Below are 20,902 nucleotides of genomic sequence, written 5' to 3' on the forward strand. Positions count from 1 at the left end.
AAATGAGCATTTTATTGTCTTTAATTTGGGTATGGTTTTGCTATAATTTTTAAAATAAAAAAAATTAACATATTACGTATGGGTATTCACAATTTGGTTTTAACGGTTTCAAAGTTATACCGTGAGCCAAACCGTTGGTTTGATTTTTTGTTATTAAGAACCGAAACTGAACCCTTGAAACTTTAAACTGAATCGTTACTAATGGTTTGGTTTCACTTATTGAACTTCAATAATAAATTTACCGTCTGATCTGGTTTTATATGGTCAATTTTCTGTATAAACCATAAACCAAATCCTTTGCTATGGTTTGAACATTCGGAAACCGACTGACCAAAAGTGGTGATTGGTTCAAACGTTTTCAAGGATTCAAACGAACCTTGAACATCCACAATAGTTACATGATTACTATAATTTTGTTTCTCGTCGTATCGCGCGGGTACCCGTCTAGTAAGATATAACATGTGACATGATAAAGGTAATGTTATAAAACTAGAATCAAATACAATAAGTATGCATATAAGTATAACATTTTTTTCACATATGATTTTATGTATATTATTTGTTTATTTTATTTTTTATTTAACACGTGGATTTTTGTCAAATAAGATACAGTTGTTTATGCTGAATGTACAGTAAAGGCAACAAGTATGGAAGCAATGCAACATGTACTTGAAACTGTTGAATACTGGACTGAGGCTAGAGTCTGTTTGCTTACTGGACTGGCTAGTTTGACCATTTCTGTTTGGGTCCAGATTATGTTTATAGCCCATTTTTGTGGCTACAATTGTGATGCTTTAGGTCTTAATCAACCTGCTGACTTGTAGTTGTAATTTTATTATTTAAAATTGTTTTCTTATGTTATAAATTTATAGATATAAATTACTAATTAGTAATATATCCTTGTGAAGAATAGATCAGTTAGATACTGATCAATAGATCAGTTTTTTGAAAGAAGTGGTTTTGACATAACATTTACGGTCGATTTAAAAAAAAAAACTACGCCATAAAATAAAAATCCCGCTACAACTAGATTGACATACTATTATAAGGGGATCGTGGTCCCATTACGAACCTAACTGATATGTTAAATATGTTTTTTTTTTTCTTTTTGTTTTAAATTTCTTAATTTAACGAAACTCTTTTTGGGCATACCGACCAAGTTCGCATAGAATTGCAACCGCTATACGAGTGTCGTTCACCACTATTCCCACCGTTTAGTAATTACCTTTAAAGTTTAGCACCGGTACTGTAATGAATTTTACCAATGCCTATCGAATTCGTGTCGCTTTGATCACAAGTTATACGTGCCAATGCTGTTTTAGGCAGCTTACAAATTTATTTCCGGTGCCATAACAAACTTAACTGATACCAACCGAATTATGTCGTTGCGTTTTTGTTATGGTTTAGTTTTATATGTAGTTTGAACGGTTCTCACAATATATAAACATTTTGATGTGGTTATGAGTTTTGAGACAAAACAATCTTGAATTGGACATAGGCGCGTAACATGCGCGTAGGTTGGCAATTAAGGAAAATTAAATGCACGCGAAAAATGCGGACAACTGAAAGTCTGAAACGCATGTCTTTCTTCACTGACAAACGTTGTGTAGTGGCAAGATAAAAATAAAAATAAAATTTAAAAGAGGAAGGTTATATTATTGAACATAAAAAAAGTACAATTGTAAATATTTTATGTACAACTAAAGGAAAGTAGGAAACTAGCTTTTAGTCTGGTTTTAAAGTTAAACTATTTGAATATGAACTAAAAATATAAATATTCACACTACATGGTCGCATATTATAATCTGCTAGCTTTTAAACCCGTGAATTACATGAAAATTTTCAAACAACTAAAATTTAGATATTTAATCATATGTAATTTAGGGATTCTCTTTTGAATTTATAGATTAATTTTAATATAATCACACACACTTCAAATGTTACATATTTAAATTTTATATTTTCTTAAAATTAAAATAATGTTTTAAGATGGCATAAAATCAATTATTAGTAACTAAACATATTAAAGATGTTTTATATGATCAATACTCGGAATCTTAAGAAGCTACTCGTGTTGTTTCTAGAAAGTCAAGTTTACTCATGTAAAGACTGAGAACCGACCCGAGATTAGGGGTGTACACGGACCGGACCGGACGAGAGCATGTCCGTGTCCGTCTGTTAAGCTTTTAACGGACAAACGGAATGTTCACGAAAACTCTACCGAACAAAAATTCATGTCTGTGTCTGTCCATTAAGAAATTGAGTTTCTCTGTCTCCGTCCATGTCCGTCCATTAATATTTTTAATGGACGTTAACGGACAATAATGTACAAACGGACACTAATGGACAAACAAACATGTGAACATTAATGGACAACGAACACTAATGGACAAATATAAACGGTTACATATTAACACCAAGCATAAATCTAAACAACTTCACATACAAATTAGGAATTACACCATATAACATTCAAATATACTTAACACTTAATATATTAACATAAAGTGGATCACTATAATATAAGTGACATCAAACATGTGTAATAATATAAAAGTGTTATTAATAACACTAGAAAATCCACAGTTAAATTACAATACTGGATAGATATAAACACTAACGATACCGGACAGACATTACCGGACGTAATCGGACGAACGTTACCGGACGTTCACGAACACTATCGAACGGACTTGGCTCTTGTCCGTGTTCGTCCGTTAAGCTTACCGAACGAAATTTTTGTGTCCATGTCCGGTTCGTTTATTAAACGGGCGAACATAAACGAACTTCTTACCGAACGGACGCCCGGACGTCCGGTTCGCTTACAGCCATACCCGAGATCAAAGCATGGATTAAATAAAACTCTTTTAATAAAAACAACAAAAGAGTATATTATAATCTTAATTATTAAAATCCAATTTGTCAATTGTCTAATATAACATAATCTTTGTGCATCAATTATTTTTCCGACTTGTATGCAAAATTTAAAAATGAATTGTACAAACTTTATAGAATAACATGCTTAGGAAATATAGCACAGGTTAACGAGCCGATTCAGTACCAGCTCTAGCACGAAGTTATACGAACGAGCTTGGTGAGGCTCGTTTATACTAACGAGTTAAAACTTTGAGCTTGAGTTCAGCTAAACAATGTAATGAATTATATGAGAGAAAAATATAACGTGTAATGTCACACGTACCGACCACTTCAAAGACCCTTCTCCATTGACTAACTGACCCCTAGCCTATTATTATTATTATTATTTCTAATTTACCAGTTCAAACTTCAAACCTATCATTTGAAGCATTCCAAATGGTCAACATTCAATTTTCCGCTTTTTTCCAACATTATTTAATAATAATAATAATAATAATAATAATAATAATAATATCTTATCATTATTATTATACTTTGAAACCAAATTCTATAATTGAAAAACCAACTTTTCAAACCTTAAAACACGCGGTTGCATGTCCGCTTGTATAAATAAAGACCAAACTAACATGTCTTCATATTATTCAACATATTCACAAAAACATTCTCAAGAGCTAGAAATAGAAACAAGCTATAGATATTAATATTTCTTTGATTCTTTGTAGATTATTAATAACACGTTACACGTTACAATGCTTTCTGCTTATAGAAACCGAAGACAAGCAAGAACTAATGCTAAAAAGATCAACAAAGTTATGGATCACGTGGAGGTTGATCAAGTGATTATACCCGAGCATTTTCGGTGTCCGATATCACTTGAATTAATGAAGGATCCGGTGATATTATCGACTGGGGTAACCTACGACAGGGAGAGTGTAGAGAAATGGATATTTGAAGACGGGAAGCACACATGTCGGTGACGGGTGTGGCGTTGACCAGCCTTGACCCGGTGCCGAACCACACGATTAGAAGGATGATTCAAGATTGGTGTGTTGAGAATAAGTCGTATGGGTTCGACCGCATACCGACTCCTAGAATCCCCACTAGCTCGGCTCAAGTGAGCGCGATTTTATCAAGGATCGTGTCGATGAGGGATAAGCGAAATGCGGAAGGTGTTATGGAGTTAGTGGGAAAGATTAAAGATTTGGTTAAAGAAAGTGAGAGGGAAAAGAAGTACATTGTATCTAACGGGACAGCTCGGGTGCTGTCCCAGACGTTTGAGGTGTTTTCTTGTAACAAGAATCAAGAGAACACCTCGGTTTTGGAAGAAATTCTCTCAGGGTTAACCCTGATTCTTCCGTTTGACCAGGAGACCAAGTCTGGTCTCGGGTCAAACCAATCTTTACGTACCATAGTAAAGACTTTAAAGGTTGGAACTTTATCTGGTCGAAGAAATGCGGTCTTGGTACTTAAAGAACTCCTCTCATCCGACGAAATGAAGCTACAAGAATTCGCGACGGTTGAAGGAAGTATAGAAGCATTAGCAAAGCTCATCAATGAGCCAATTGACCATACTACAACTAATGCATCATTCCATTTATCATCTTGTCACCCCATCAACTTCTTTCAACCAAAAGGAAACCCTAATATCAAGTTTCCTTGCAATGGGGTTGACCGAAAAGTTAATAGACATGCTCGTCGATTGCACAAGAGGTGTATGCGAAACGTCATTAGGCGTACTTGACGGTCTTTGTAGCATAGATAAAGGGCTTGAAAAAGCTTATACGAACGCATTAACTGTCCCGGTGCTTGTGAAGAAATTGTTGCGTGTTTCGGATACTGCGACTGAGTTTTCGGTTTCGATTCTTTGGAAACTGAGTAGATATGAGAAGAGTGTTGGAGTTGAGGAGGTTGTAGCAATGGAAGCACTTCAAGTAGGTGCTTTTCAAAAGCTTGTGTTGTTGTTGCAAGTTGGTTCTTCTTTGAAAACTAAAGAGAAGGCTGGTGAATTGTTGAAAGGGTGGAATTTGCTTAGAGGGAGAGATGAGTGTATTGAATCTATGGATTTCAAGAACTTAAAAAGATCTTTTTGAACAAAATTAGTATAGTTTTAGGAACAATATTTATTTGTAAGTTTAGTATATACACGTAGGGAGATTAATAGGTCTTTTGCATACATATTGATTTATAGTAAATTATAATGGAATTGATTTAGAAAAACATAACATGTACTTTATGTCTTGTTTATAAGAGAGACCTAAGTCCTAGTAACTGTAACACCCCGACCGATGGCGGATTATACATCGGGGCGCCACGTATTGTTTCATTACTCGTGACACTATTTGGGTGTCAATATTTAATAAATACATTTTCATTGCGCATGCGCAGAACACAAATCGTAAAGTAACATAAATCATATCATAACTTAAAATATTCAAATACCATAATTTGTCTTGTTACATTTTAATCTAGGTCAAAAGAAAAGGAAAACATCCTACGTGTCATTGAGATTCCCAAAAGCAGCTACAGCAAACCTGAACATGTGTTAAAATAAAACGTCAACACTTGCGTGTCGGTGAGAAATCAAGTTTAATAGATATAAATAGATAACAATATCTGCGCGTATCATGTGTATAACTGGTGTTCAACAAGGGTGTAATCAGATTGTGATCAAGCCTAATAGATCATAGCTCATAGTTCAACCCGTGCTCCCAATTGAGCACAAAAACAAGAAAATTGTGCAAGTGTAAACAAAAGAGAAATCATAAACGATAGTTCTCCCGTATTCATCTAATGGATCCATGAAAACTGCGGAATAGGCCGACAAGACGGTTAATGATCCACACATACAAATAAACAGCCAAGTCTACGTCCATAACACATGGGGTTTTGCGCGACAAAAGTTTATAAACAAGCTTAAGACTCAAGTTTGTACGAACACATGAACATCCCAAAACATTAAAAATAAAAAGGGATTAGGTACGAGATTACTCACATGTAAACGGTGCGTTGAAAGGTAACGCAAGAGCCAAACTTTCAAACAAGCACAAGTTAACCTATAAATAAGAGTTTATTGGTTTAACGATTGGTTTTATGCCTTGAATATATGTTAGCATAGTAATATGTATCTTTAACAAATTATTATATATTATATATTACCGGAAATCTGGGCAGGACAAGGGAAAAGACGAAGGCAGAGAGAGTGGCGGCTGAGGAACAACGGCAGAGGGCAGGGAGAAGAGAGCAGAGGAGAGTTTAAGTGTTTGTGTGTGTAGTGTTAAATAACAAGAAAATAGTATTATATATAGGGAAACCCTAGGGAACACAATCCCTTAAAAAGAGGAAAAGATCTCATCAAATCAAGCAAAAGATATCAAAAGGCAAAAGATTTCAAAAGCAAAAGATACCAAAAGATATGGCAGCAGGGGAACAGGAAAAAAAAGGGCTGACAGGTTACAGAATAAAGCATGGGAGGAGTCAGATAAAGGTACTGGTCAAGGCATGCAAAAGAAGATTTCAAAAGTTTATGTCAGTCACTTTTTCTGTCAACCAATAGGATTGGTGCGCATGCTGCGCCGAAAGTGGCTTTTCGGACAGATGTCGGAACTGACCTACAGTGCTCAAACCAAAGATAAGATATTTCAAAAGTATACAGGCTGACCTAAACAGAAGAAAAGACTTTAGGACTAGCGCGAGGGCGAAGGCAGACAGAGAACAATCCTTAGCTCGTCGCGGGAAGAACTACAAATTCTTAGCGCGTCGCGGGAAGAATTATAATCCTTAGAGCGCCGCGGGAAGAACTATAATCCTTAGCGCGCCGCGGGAAGAACTACCATTCTTAGCGCGCCGCGGGAAGAACTACCATTCTTAGCGCGCTGCGGGAACAGTTCGCCTCGCGCATTGCTGGAACAGCTGGTCTTCGCGCAGGCTTCCTTGTAAGGAGTCTGGCGCGTGGAGCTGCGCAGACATCCTTAGGCGGGAAGAACCAAAGGACAAGCAAGGAGTTAAGAGAAAAAGAGGTTTCAAGGCTTAAGGGTTAAGCAAAGGGGCGGGACGGCGACAAGAGAGAAAAGGGAGGCGGAACGGCGACAAGAGAGAAAGGGCGAGACGGCGGAAAGGAATTATTATTATTAGTAAGTAATATAAAAATATAATTTATTAATGTTAAATTTACAAAGATTAATAATCAAATTTTAAATCATAAAAAGAATCGGATTCGAAAACGGGTACCTGGGTCGGGTTGGATTGGGCAGTTGTCACAGTCTCCCCTACTTTAAGAAATTTCGTCCCGAAATTTATCTCGAAGTAGGATGCGCAGAGAAAAGGTGCGGGTACTTGATCTTCATTTGATCTTCCCTTTCCCAAGTGAACTCGGCTCCGCGCTTGGACTGCCAACGAACTTTGACAATAGGGATGCGACTGCGCTTGGTTTGCTTTACCTCGCGATCCATAATCTCAACAGGCTTCTCAACGAAATGCATGGATTCATCAACTTGAGCTTCATCAAGTGGTATGTGAAGGTTCTCGTCAGCTAAACATTTCTTGAGATTGGATACATGGAACGTTGGATGCACATTGCTGAGCGCGGGCGGCGGGTCCAGTTTGTAGGCAACTTTTCCCACCCTCGCAAGAATCTTGAACGGACCAACATAACGAGGTGCAAGCTTACCTTTCTTCCCAAAGCGGACAACACCCTTCCAGGGCGATACTTTGAGGAGAACAAGATCACCAACTAGAAATTCGAGAGGCTTCCGCCTGCGATCTGCGTAACTCTTCTGTCGGCTTCTGGCAGTCAGCAGATGATCACGGATCTTGGCGATTTTATCGGTTGTCTCTTGAACTAGTTCGGGTCCTGTGATTTGAACTTCACCCACTTCGCTCCAACAAATCGACGAGCGGCACTTTCGACCGTAAAGTGCTTCAAATGGGGCCATACCGATGCTGGAATGATAGCTGTTATTATAAGAGAACTCGATCAGAGGTAGGTGCGAATCCCAATTACCTCCAAAATCATGAACACAAGATCGAAGCATATCCTCAAGGGTTTGGATGGTTCGCTCAGACTGTCCGTCAGTCTGAGGATGATATGCAGTACTCATGTCCAAATGAGTTCCTAACGCAGATTGGAGAGATTTCCAAAAGCGAGATATAAAACAGCCATCGCGATCGGATATGATGCTCAAGGGAGTACCATGATGGCAGACAATTTCTTTGACATAAAGATGCGCAAGTTGTTCAACACGGTAGGTTTCACGAATGGGCAGAAAGTGGGCAGACTTGGTCAATCGATCCACTATTACCCAAATGCTATCATGTTTGCTTGCGGTCAAGGGTAACTTGGTGATAAAGTCCATTGCTATACTTTCCCATTTCCACGTAGGAATTTCAGGTTGTTCGAGCAAACCAGATGGGCGTTGATGTTCAGCTTTTACCTTAGAACAAGTTAGGCATTTAGCTACGAACACAGCAATATCCTTTTTCATACCAGGCCACCAATAAGAAAGGCGCAAATCTTTGTACATTTTGTCAGCACCAGGATGAACGGAATAACGAGTTTTGTGCGCTTCACTCAGTATGACAGAGCGAAGATTCTCATCATTGGGGATCCAGATGCGATTGAGATAGCAGAGAATTCCACTCAGATTAGGGACAAAATGCGCTTCCGCGCCACACGCTAACTCGGCGCGAAGGTTGCCATTGCTGATGGATGCGCGCTGCGCGTCATGAATGCATGATTCAAGATTGCTTTGAATCGGCGCGAAGTGAAGCTGCGTGCGCGGCAAGATACAGTTAAGTTGGCTAGGTTTACGGCTGAGCGCATCGGCTACCACATTAGCCTTTCCAGGGTGATATCGGATCTCACAATCGTAATCGCTGATGAGTTCGTTCCATCGGCGTTGTCTCATGTTAAGTTCCTTTTGATCAAAAATGTGCTGAAGGCTTTTATGGTCGGTGTAGATGATGCACTTAGTCCCATAGAGGTAGTGTCTCCAGATTTTAAGGCAAATACAACTGCACCAAGTTCGAGGTCGTGAGTCGTATAATTCTTTTCATGAATTTTAAGTTGCCTTGACGCGTAAGCGATAACCTTGCCTCGTTGCATAAGTACACAACCGAGACCTTGGTTGGAGGCATCACAATAAACGACAAAGTCGTCAGTACCCTCAGGTAACGCTAGAACAGGAGCTTCACACAACAATTGCTTGAGCGTTTGAAAAGCTTCTTCTTGCTTAGAGCCCCAAAGATACGGTTTGCCTTTGTGCGTTAATGCTGTTAAAGGCAAGGCGATTTTTGAGAAGTTCGCAATGAATCGCCGGTAGTAACCAGCTAAGCCCAAAAAGGAACGGATTTCGGTAGGAGTGGATGGCGTAATCCAGTTCTTGATTGCTTCAATCTTGGATGAGTCGACATGAATACCCATCTTGTTTACAACATGACCAAGAAACTGTACTTCATCCGACCAAAATTCACACTTGGAGAGTTTGGCAAAGAGTTGCTCGGTTCGAAGCTTTTGCAACACCAACCGAAGATGTTGCTCATGCTCGGCCTTGGTTTTGGAATACACCAGAACGTCATCGATAAACACGATCACGAATCGGTCCAAGAATGGTCTACACACCCGGTTCATTAGATCCATGAAGACAGCGGGTGCGTTGGTTAAACCGAAGGGCATGACCAAGAATTCAAAATGACCGTAGCGGGTTCGAAAAGCAGTCTTGGGAATATCCTCTTCGCGGATACGCAACTGGTGATAGCCAGAACGGAGATCGATTTTGGAGAAACAAGAGGCACCTTGGAGTTGATCAAAGAGGTCGTCAATACGTGGTAAGGGATACCGGTTCTTAATGGTGAGCTTGTTCAGCTCGCGGTAATCGATACACATGCGAAACGTACCATCTTTCTTTTTAACGAACAACACCGGAGCACCCCAGGGCGAAGAGCTAGGGCGAATGAATCCTTTAGCGGTCAACTCTTGGAGTTGACTTGCTAATTCTTGCATTTCAGCGGGCGCAAGACGATAAGGAGATTTGGCTACGGGGGATGCACCAGGGACAAGATCGATACGAAACTCGACTTCCCGAGCAGGAGGTAAACCAGAAAGATCTTCGGGAAAGACTTCAGGGAAGTCACGCACGATGGGAATTTCAGAAAGTTTCTTCTTTCCTTCATCGGGTTTGACCACATGAGCTAAGAACGCGACACATTTCTTCCGCAAAAGTCTTCGGGCTTCAGAGCATGACATAAGTTTAAGACCGTTAGATGGTTTCTCGCCGTAGATATGAAGATCTTGACCATTTTCCCGAGGAATGCGAATCAACTTCTTGGCGCAGATTACTTCGGCGCGATTTTCCGAGAGCCAGTCCATTCCAATAATCACATCAAAACTTCCAAGAGGCATGGGAATGAGGTCGATTAGAAAATCATGTTCATTAAGGTTAAGCGTGCAATCTTTGATCACGGAGTTTATTAAAATAGTTTCACCATTAGCCAATTCAACTGAAAAGTTTTCGTTTAAGTTTACTCGCGGTCGCGCAAGTTTCTGCTCAAATGCGCAAGAAATAAAGCTTCTATCGGCGCCAGTATCAAAAAGTATGGATGCATATTGTCCATTAAGTAAAAATGTACCATTAACCACGTCATTATTCGCTTGCGCTTGGTGCGCGGTTACATTAAAAGCTCGTCCGCGCGTCACTTGGTTTGAAATTTGGTTAACCGGATTAGCTTGCGTAATCTGAACTTGCAGTCTCGGGCACGCGTTCCGGAAATGACTGGGATCACCGCAGTTATAGCACGACCTGGGTCGTGGATTAGGGTATGTTGGTTGTGGGTTCTGCAGGTAGGTTGGTGGTGTTTGCGCAATTGGGTTGGAGGGAAGGACTCTACAGTTTTCCGCATTGTGACCAGCGCGGCCACATCGGTGACAAAGTCGACACGGGACTTGAGTTGGATGGTGAAGTCTACAGGTTGGGCAAAAGGGTTGGTTTCCTGTGTAAGGTTTCTTAGTTGACGGGGCAGGGAGTGCGGGATTGGTTAAGGCATAGTTATGGACTACAGGGGGTGTTGGGTAGGTTGACAGTGGGTTAAGAGCGTAAACTTGAGGTTGGTAGGCGGGTTGCTGGGCAACGAGCGGGTTGGTAAGCGCGTATGCTTGATGATTGGGTTTGCGCTTACGCTTGAGGTTGTTACGGTTTGAGGGTTCTGGCTTGGTTTCTGTTGGTTCTGGGACAGTCTTGGTGAGCTTGGTCTTCTCGGCTCCCCGCAGGAACAGGGTTCCTGCCCTGACATGGTTGTCGCTGAGCACAGCGGCCAACTCGATGGCGTCAGAAAGGGTTGCTGGGTTCCTGGCCCATACAGAGTCTTGAATTTCCAGGGGAAGACCCCCAAGAAACTTCTCGATGGCTTGGCGGGAAGGGGTAACTAGGTGCGGGACAAGCAAGCTTAATTCATGGAAGCGCGTCGCGTACTCGCGCGCTTCGCCACTGTACTGTTTCAGGTTCCAAAACTCTTCCTCCAGGCGCTTTACTTCGTTGGGAGGGCAGAATTCTCGCGTCAAGATTTCCTTGAATTCCCCCCAGAGCATGCTAGAAGCAGCCTCTGCGCCACGCGCATGAGCTACTCCGTTCCACCAAGTAAGCGCCCTTGATTCTAGGACACTTGAGGCGTATAAGGTTCGTCGGTCTGGAGGGCATTGGGTATGGAGGAAGGTGTTCTCAATTTTCTCGAGCCATTGGAGCATTACGGTGGCACCTTCAAGTCCTGTGAATTTCGGAGGGTTACCCGCATTGAAGGATTTAATATTGTATCCGGAGGGGTTGGTATTAGTTTGGTTTAAGGCTTGGGCTATTGCGGCGGCCATTTCCTGGGAACGTTGCTGCCTACGTCTGCGCGCGGTCTCTCTCCTCTGATAACGAGCTGATAGCGGAGGCATTCTATAAAAGTTTTAGTTTTTGTTAATACCTTGGTATGGGAAATCATTTTAGCGCAAAATATATCGTCGTAAAGCTTGTTTCGCGAAGTTAAACGCTATCAAATTTTGAAGTAAAATGCAAACTTAATACAGGTAATGAATTCGAATTGAAAATCGACAATTCATGTATCACCATGACTTTCCGAATTCCCAATTTAAAATATCGAGTAAATGAATGTTGGAGATTTGACAATTCATGTATCACCATGACTTTTCAAATCTTCAATTTAAATTATCGAGTAAACGAATATTGGAGATTGACAATTCATGTATCACAATGACTTTTCAAATCTTCAATTTAAAACATAAAGTTAATGGTAATTGTAAATCAACTATTCATGTACCACCATGACTTCTCGGATTTTCAATCCCCACAACAAACGAATAAGTAAAGAGATAAATTGAAATTTAATAAAAATCGAAAGATCGCGAAATATGAAATCAAGTGCTGCGTATGCGCCAGCATATTTTATAAATATCGAGTAAATAACAATTAGCGCGCAAACATGAGATATTTCTCATGCGCGAGAAGGGACTCTTAGGTATTCTAGGTCGTTACGTCTAACCACCTATCCTAAAGTCACGGAGCTCTGATACCAATCTGTAACACCCCGACCGATGGCGGATTATACATCGGGGCGCCACGTATTGTTTCATTACTCGTGACACTATTTGGGTGTCAATATTTAATAAATACATTTTCATTGCGCACGCGCAGAACACAAATCGTAAAGTAACATAAATCATATCATAACTTAAAATATTCAAATAACATAATTTGTCTTGTTACATTTTAATCTAGGTCCAAAGAAAAGGAAAACATCCTACGTGTCATTGAGATTCCCAAAAGCAGCTACAGCAAACCTGAACATGTGTTAAAATAAAACGTCAACACTTGCGTGTCGGTGAGAAATCAAGTTTAATATATATAAATAGATAACAATATCTGCGCGCATCATGTGTATAACTGGTGTTCAACAAGGGTGTAATCAGATTGTGATCAAGCCTAATAGATCATAGCTCATAGTTCAACCCGTGCTCCCAATTGAGCACAAAAACAAGAAAACTGTGCAAGTGTAAACAAAAGAGAAATCATAAACGATAGTTCTCCCGTGTTCATCTAATGGATCCATGAAAACTGCGGAATAGGCCGACAAGACGGTTAATGATCCACACATACAAATAAACAGCCAAGTCTACGCCCATAACACATGGGGTTTTGCGCGACAAAAGTTTATAAACAAGCTTAAGACTCAAGTTTGTACGAACACATGAACATCCCAAAACATTAAAAATAAAAAGGGATTAGGTACGAGATTACTCACATGTAAACGGTGCGTTGAAAGGTAACGCAAGAACCAAACTTTCAAACAAGCACAAGTTAACCTATAAATAAGAGTTTATTGGTTTAACGATTGGTTTTATGCCTTGAATATATGTTAGCATAGTAATATGTATCTTTAACAAATTATTATATATTATATATTACCGGAAATCTGGGCAGGACAAGGGAAAAGACGAAGGCAGAGAGAGTGGCGGCTGAGGAACAACGGCAGAAGGCAGGGAGAAGAGAGCAGAGGAGAGTTTAAGTGTTTGTGTGTGTAGTGTTAAATAACAAGAAAATAGTATTATATATAGGGAAACCCTAGGGAACACAATCCCTTAAAAAGAGGAAAAGATCTCATCAAATCAAGCAAAAGATATCAAAAGGCAAAAGATTTCAAAAGCAAAAGATACCAAAAGATATGGCAGCAGGGGAACAGGAAAAAAAAGGGCTGACAGGTTACAGAATAAAGCATGGGAGGAGTCAGATAAAGGTACTGGTCAAGGCATGCAAAAGAAGATTTCAAAAGATTATGTCAGTCACTTTTTCTGTCAACCAATAGGATTGGTGCGCATGCTGCGCCGAAAGTGGCTTTTCGGACAGATGTCGGAACTGACCTACAGTGCTCAAACCAAAGATAAGATATTTCAAAAGTATACAGGCTGACCTAAACAGAAGAAAAGACTTTAGGTCTAGCGCGAGAAGACTCGAGCGCGAGGGCGAAGGCAGACAGAGAACAATCCTTAGCGCGTCGCGAGAAAAACTACAAATCCTTAGCGCGTCGCGGGAAGAATTATAATTCTTAGAGCGCCGCGGGAAGAACTATAATCCTTAGCGCGCCGCGGGAAGAACTACCATTCTTAGCGCGCCGCGGGAAGAACTACCATTCTTAGCGCGCTGCGGGAATAGTTCGCCTCGCGCATTGCTGGAACAGCTGGTCTTCGCGCAGGCTTCCTTGTAAGGAGTCTGGCGCGTGGAGCTGCGCAGACATCCTTAGGCGGGAAGAACCAAAGGACAAGCAAGGAGTTAAGAGAAAAAAGGGTTTCAAGGCTTAAGGGTTAAGCAAAGGGGCGGGACGGCGACAAGAAAGAAAAGGGAGGCGGAACGGCGACAAGAGAGAAAGGGCGAGACGGCGGAAAGGAATTATTATTATTAGTAAGTAATATAAAAATATAATTTATTAATGTTAAATTTACAAAGATTAATAATCAAATTTTAAATCATAAAAAGAATCGGATTCAAAAACGGGTACCTGGGTCGGGTCGGATTGGGCAGTTGTCACAGTAACCCCGTTAAATGATGATTTGGCATAGATCGATCTATATCTTGAAACCAATTAGCCAGTTTTTGAACAACTTTATGAGAACATCTTAAAATTTTGAGGCTTGGGACGAGTAAAAAAACGGGCCCCTAAATCGTGTTCTCAATTATGTAATAGATAATTTGACGATTTATCATAATGTTACCTTTCAAAGGCCCAACACAAACAAATAATAATAAATATGTTACTAAAATGACTCATATATAAACACAAATGAAAGTTTTTTTATATAAAAAAAAACGTTAATTGTGAGAATTGAGCGTATGGCCTTTGTTTCCATTCAACCAAATAGTCATTTTGTATACTTTTTTGTTAAAACAAAATTATATATAAATATAAAATTTATTTTTTTAACAATTATGGACTTTTTGGGAGAGTGGGTCTTGGTTCGTCACCCTCCCCTTGGGCCGGGCCTGGCAAGAGGCGTTAACGTTGCTAAGATCAATGTACTAATTACGGTTATATGGCTTTATTAGGTTCAAGTCATGTGGTTGTCAAAAGAAAGTGTGTAATTTAAGAGTAAAGTTAGAGAGCGTTAGAGTTGTTCTAAATAAAAACTAGTTAGAGTTGTTCTAAATAAAAACTAATGTTTCATTGTTCAACTTACTGTTTTTATCTTTAGAAACACTTGATAAAGTCTAGTATTTGTTTCATGTCAATGAGTTTGATCAAAGCCCACTCAAATTAAGATGTTACCCGAGATTTCCACAATGCATAGACAAATTTTATCCTAGAAAGTAGACAGTGTAGCTTCAGTAAGTGCTTTCACACTAAACTGTGAAATTGTAGGTTGTCGTTTTGACGACTAGGAGATCAAATTATCCCTAAGAAAAATACAATACCCTGATGTGTACAAGCGGGTGTCGGGGTAGCCACTCCAATCGGCATTAGAGTAGGTTACAAGAGACCGAGCATCCGAAGCCAAAATCCATGGTACCATAGATGTAACGCAAGTTACGCAACACTCGTTTCACGAAAGCAAAGGGGGATTCACATGGAACATGCATGAATAAACAAATTTGTTGTACTACATATGAGATGTCATGTCTAGTAAACATGCGATACTTGGCACCGACAAGGATTCTGTATAATGTGTCGTTGGATACACTACTAGAAAATGGGTGCCATTGCAACGAAAATTTGTGACGCAAATTTTTGCGTCGGAATTTGCGACGCGTTTCTAACGCATTTCCTATGGAAAGTGAAACCATAATTTTTTGGCGTACTTTCCGACACATTTCTGACAACAACTAAAATGTGTCGGAAACGAGTCGGAATTTCCGACGCAATTCCGACACAAATATTTAATTTTGCAATTTTAATTTTTTTATATGTTAATCGAAATATTAATACAAATTGCGTCGGAAAAGTGTCAGAATTTTTTACGCATGTCCGGCGCAATATTTCAAATTCGTATATTTTTATTGTTAATATGGTCATTAAGTAGAAAATACAAATTGTGTCGGAAATGTGTTTGAATTTCCCATGCAATTCCGACAAAACATTTAATTTTGTAAATTTTATTGATACATTAATTAAAAACGATAATGTAAGTTCCGACGCATTTATGACGCAACGTTTATTTGGTGGCAAATGCGTAGCAAATGTGTAGCAAGTTGCCAAATGCGTAGCAAATGTGTAGCAAGTTGCTACAAATTTGCTACACATTTCTGACTGCTAGAACTTGTTTTTGGTCTCTCGAGGTGTGTTTTTTCATCCATTTCGTTCTACAACTTCGTTATGTGGGGGACTATTTTTTCCCTAACTCATACATGCTATATAGAGGTGGCAAATGGGTTGGGTTGGGTTGGGTTGGGTTGGGTTGGGTTGGGTCGAAACGGGTCACTTAAAAAAGGTTTGTTTTGGTTCGGGTCAAAATGGGTTAGGGTCAATAGGTTCGGGTTAGAACGGGTCAATGTTGGAACGGGTCAAAACGGGTTTGGGTCAAAACTCGTTTAAGTGATTTTTCATTTCGTTAGCACGTAACAGCTCGTTTAAGCGATTTTTCAGTTCGTTTCAGCGCGTAACACCTCGTTTAAGCGACTTTTCAGTTCGTTTCAGCACGTAACAGCTCGTTTAAGCGATTTTTCAGTTTGTTTCAGCGCGTAACAGCTCGTTTAAGCGATTTTTCAGTTCGTTTCATCGCGTAACAGCTCGTTTCATCGCGTAACAGCTCGTTTAAGCGATTTTTCAGTTCGTTTCATCGCGTAACAGCTCGCTTAAGCGATTTTTTAGTTTGTTTCAGCACGTAACAGCTCGTTTAAGCGATTTTTTAATCCGTTTCAGCACGTAACAGCTCGTTTAAGCGATTTTCAGTTCGTTTCAGCACGTAACAGCTCGTTTAAGCGATTTTCAGTTCGTTTCAGCACGTAACAGCTCGTTTAAGCGATTTTCAGTTCGTTTCAGCACGTAACAGCTCATTTAAGCGATTTTTCAGTTCGTTTCAGCACGTAACATCTCGTTTAAGCGATTTTTCAGTTCTTTTCAGCACGTAACAACTCGTTTAAGCGATTTTTCAGTTCGTTTTAGCATCTAATAGCTCGTTTAAGCGATTTTTCAGTTCGTTTCATCGCGTAATAGCTCGTTTAAGCGATTTTTCAGTTCGTTTCAGCACGTAACAGCTCGTTTAAGCGATTTTTCAGTTCGTTTCAGCACGTAACAGCTCGTTTAAGCGATTTTTCATTTCGTTTCAGCACGTAACAGCTCGTTTAAGCGATTTTTCAGTTCGTTTCAGCACGTAACAGCTCTTTTAAGCGATTTTTCAGTTCGTTTCAGCACGTAATGTCACACCCCGACCAAAGGTGGCGGAACATGCCGAGGTGTAACGATTGCCCATAAGCTCATGACACTATTTAAAGCGACAATATTTAACAAACTCGTTTTATTTCACAACATCGAAAATGTCACATAACCAAATATTCATAAGTCAAATACAACAAAATATAGCAAAATATAGCAAATAAAATATTGTTCATTTTTGCTAATATCCTAACGGTATTTGTGTCATTTTCTTCACCGAACTCCATAATCAACCTAGATGCAAACCTGTAACATTTCATAAAATAAAGTTGTCAACACAAAGGTTGGTGAGCAATTCATAAGTTTGAACAATAGATATATAGTATGAAAACCCACAAAACTAGTATACAAAACCATAAATAATAGCTATAAACTTGGATAAATTGACAATCGCTAATAGAATTACGTTAGCGCCACCTAGCTACAAGGGATTGCCAAGTAGTCTAGGATTTAATAAAATATCGTTAATTGCATTACGTTAACGACACCTTGCTACAAGGGGATGCCAAGTAGTCTAGGATTTATAGATTCCACCAACCGAAAGCGATAAACACATAGGCATATAAGCATAGAACACCAAATCGAGCAATTATTCAAGTAAAGTATACAACAATGTTTGTGGTTTAAGACTCAAGTATAAAGCATTTGATTTGAATAAGTATGAAATGTCACCCCAAAGCAAAAGATAGAAAATGGGGTATGAAGTTACTCACGTTCAAGTATAAAACTTGATCGGTAAAAGATGAATAACCGGATGGATGAAGTTTAACGAGAAAGGCCTAAATGACAACAAAATCTTGGATTTAGAATGGTTGTCTTGAAGATCTTTAAATAAAATAATTGTTGCAAAAAGTAAACAATTAGAGTTCAAGGTTTAAAATGTAACTATTTAAGAATTTATAATAACAATCCTTTAAAAATGTAAGTTTGCTCGAAACCGGGTTAAAGTATCTAACCTTAATATTTACTTAACCAATGTTAAGTAATAAGGTGAGAAAATGCAAAAATGCAAGTTCCTTTGGGACAAAGATACTAAAACGGGTTTTTAACAAGTGTTCGGGTTGTCGATTCGGGTCTTGACAAATGGTCAAACCCAAAGTCAACTTTCCAACATATTAATTGTTATGAGATAACTCATTAAAATATACTAACACTTAACCAAGTATGTAGATCTATTGTTTAGAACTAACGACGCACGTTAAGCGAGTGTTCGGTTTTGTCGGTCCAAACTATGTGATGAGATCAAGTTGGATCCAACAATTCCAAGTACTTAAGAAAATAATTAAAATCAGTTTGTAAACTATTTTTAAAGAAATATACAAGTCTTGATAGCTAAAAACACACTTGTGTGTCTTAAGCGAGTAAAAGTCGGTATAGTTCGGTTTGGTTCGGTCTCCATCTCACAAATAGTTCATAGATGGTTTCTACATGCCCAAATATCATAGAACTTGTATATTGGTTTATTAATGAAGAAAACTTAAATTTTACAACTAAAAAGTTAACTACAAGTCTTTTAAGCAAAAGTTTCGGTTTAGTTCGGTTTCCATCTCCCAACGAGTTCATAGATGGATTCCATATGCTTAATATCAAAGAACTTGTAAATAAGATGAACAAACTAAAAAGGGTTAGAAGTTAGTCATAAGTGATATGTATAATAAGTTATGTGTGTGTAAATATATATCAAGAACACGAAGTCCTCCATGAAGCCTTGCCTTATGACATTCGAAACTTAACCAACCGGAGTCGGTGAAGTAACAAATAAAGGAAACAAGGGGTGTGTATTATATATATGTTGTACCACCATATTCAAGTGTTAGTAATATTAGATGAACAAGTTAAAATGAAAGACTATAGTTAGTTGACCTTAAGAAATCAAAGTAACAAAATGTTGAAGATGAATACTTGGATTTGAGAGAGATTTTGGAGAATATGAACAACCAAAATGGTGTATGGAGCCTTGCTTTTATAATGGTAAGAACATGGTTCATACAAATAGGGTAAAGATGCATGTGATTGTTGAAATGGTCAAACAAGTTTTTGGTAAATGGCAATAATAGTCCCCAAAGTTTGGTTTAAGTCATTTTAAGGAGATTTAAGGACCAAAAAGAATGTTTTCAAGACCCAACAAGTGTAAAACAATATTGTAACATAAAATCCATCATTTTGATTATATTTTAAGCTTTGGTTTACAAAATGAGTCGGTTTACATGATAAACGAATACAAAAACGAATACAAACGAGACCCGAAATTGACGAATTTCACACGTAACAGCTCGTTTAAGCGATATTTCAGTTCGTTTCAGCACGTAACAGCTTGTTTAAGCGATTTTTCAGTTCGCTTCAGCACGTAACAGCTCGTTTAAGCGATTTTTCAGTTCGTTTTAGCATCTAATAGCTCGTTTAAACGATTTTTCAGTTCGTTTCAGCACTTAACAGCTTGCTTTAGCGATTTTTCAGTTCCTTTCATCACTTAACAGCTTGTTTCAGCATGTTTTTGTTCCGTTGTTGTCGACTTTTCAGTTTCGGTTAATTTGTCGATTTTTTTTTGAACGAGGACAACAGACGAAACGTTTTAGTTTTTTTTTTCAATTTTTGTTTTTGTTTTATTTTTTGAGTTATGATTTTTTTATTAATTTTTTTGAATATTTTTTGATGGTTTTATTAAGATCAAAATCCCTAAAAAAACAAATAAAAAATCACAACTCAAAATATAAACGAATAACGTAAAAAGTAAAAAAACTAAAATATTTTCGCCGTTATCCTCGTTCATAAAAAAAACCCGACAAATTAACCGAAAACGAATCAAAAACCTTAATCGACCCGTCTAGTGCGAAAACTCGATAGAAACCGAAACCCAACCCGTCCAGTGCCAAAACTCGTGTCGGCACGAAAGCTGATCCGAGCCGAAACCTAAACCGATATCGTTCCAATCTAAAACCCGTTTCAACCCAAACATGTCACTTTTCCTTAAGACACTAACCCACATCAACCCATGTAGTTAAATTTGTCAACCCATTTTGACCCAAAAATAAGAATGTTGAATTTCAAGTGACCCATTTTGACCCATTTAATTAAAACCTATGACCTAAATCAACCCATTTGAATTTTAAAACAAGCCAAATTAACCCATTTGGAAAGGTTTAGGTCAAGGTTGCCACATCGAACTCTGGCCCTTTGATTCTCTCACCTTCAGCTTTTGAAGGTGTAATTAGTTCTCATCGTAGCCCATTGCCGGATTCTTTTCGCCGTTCTCGCCATGGATTGCTCGCTTCTTCACCGTCGGCCTCGAACCCCTCTCACTTCTATGCCCTAATTTTTACCTGTAAGTTGCATTCTAACCCTAGTAAGCTACTGTATGTTAATTCAAGTTTATATGTTAATTCAAGTTGTATGCTAAATTGTGAATAGCTTAATGTATTTTAATAGTTTACAAATTGTTAATTGAAAAACCTTTACAAGTTTATATATTACTTAAAAAATTTAGCAATAATCATGTGTTGTGGGAAGACTTGGTAACTAAATAATAGATTGGCCAAAGTAATTAACCGATTGATATTTATTTTGTTAACAAATTAACCATAAGTGGTATGCATATGCATATATAAACAACAGATTG

The 20,902-nt window shown here is 38.6% G+C and overlaps 1 long non-coding RNA gene and 1 pseudogene across 1 annotated transcript in view; one reads left to right on the plus strand and one right to left on the minus strand.

The window, feature by feature from the left end:
* Window positions 1-20,902, minus strand: part of LOC143543483 (uncharacterized) — a 195,438-nt gene that overhangs the window by 72,799 nt on the left and 101,737 nt on the right. The window lies entirely within an intron of this gene.
* Window positions 3,514-5,044, plus strand: LOC143543476 (U-box domain-containing protein 21 pseudogene; annotated as a pseudogene).

This window comes from Bidens hawaiensis, unplaced genomic scaffold (assembly GCF_021521415.1).
Source record: "Bidens hawaiensis isolate Kalapana, Puna unplaced genomic scaffold, B.hawaiensis_p1.1 tig00013123_1, whole genome shotgun sequence".
NCBI lineage: Eukaryota > Viridiplantae > Streptophyta > Magnoliopsida > Asterales > Asteraceae > Bidens > Bidens hawaiensis.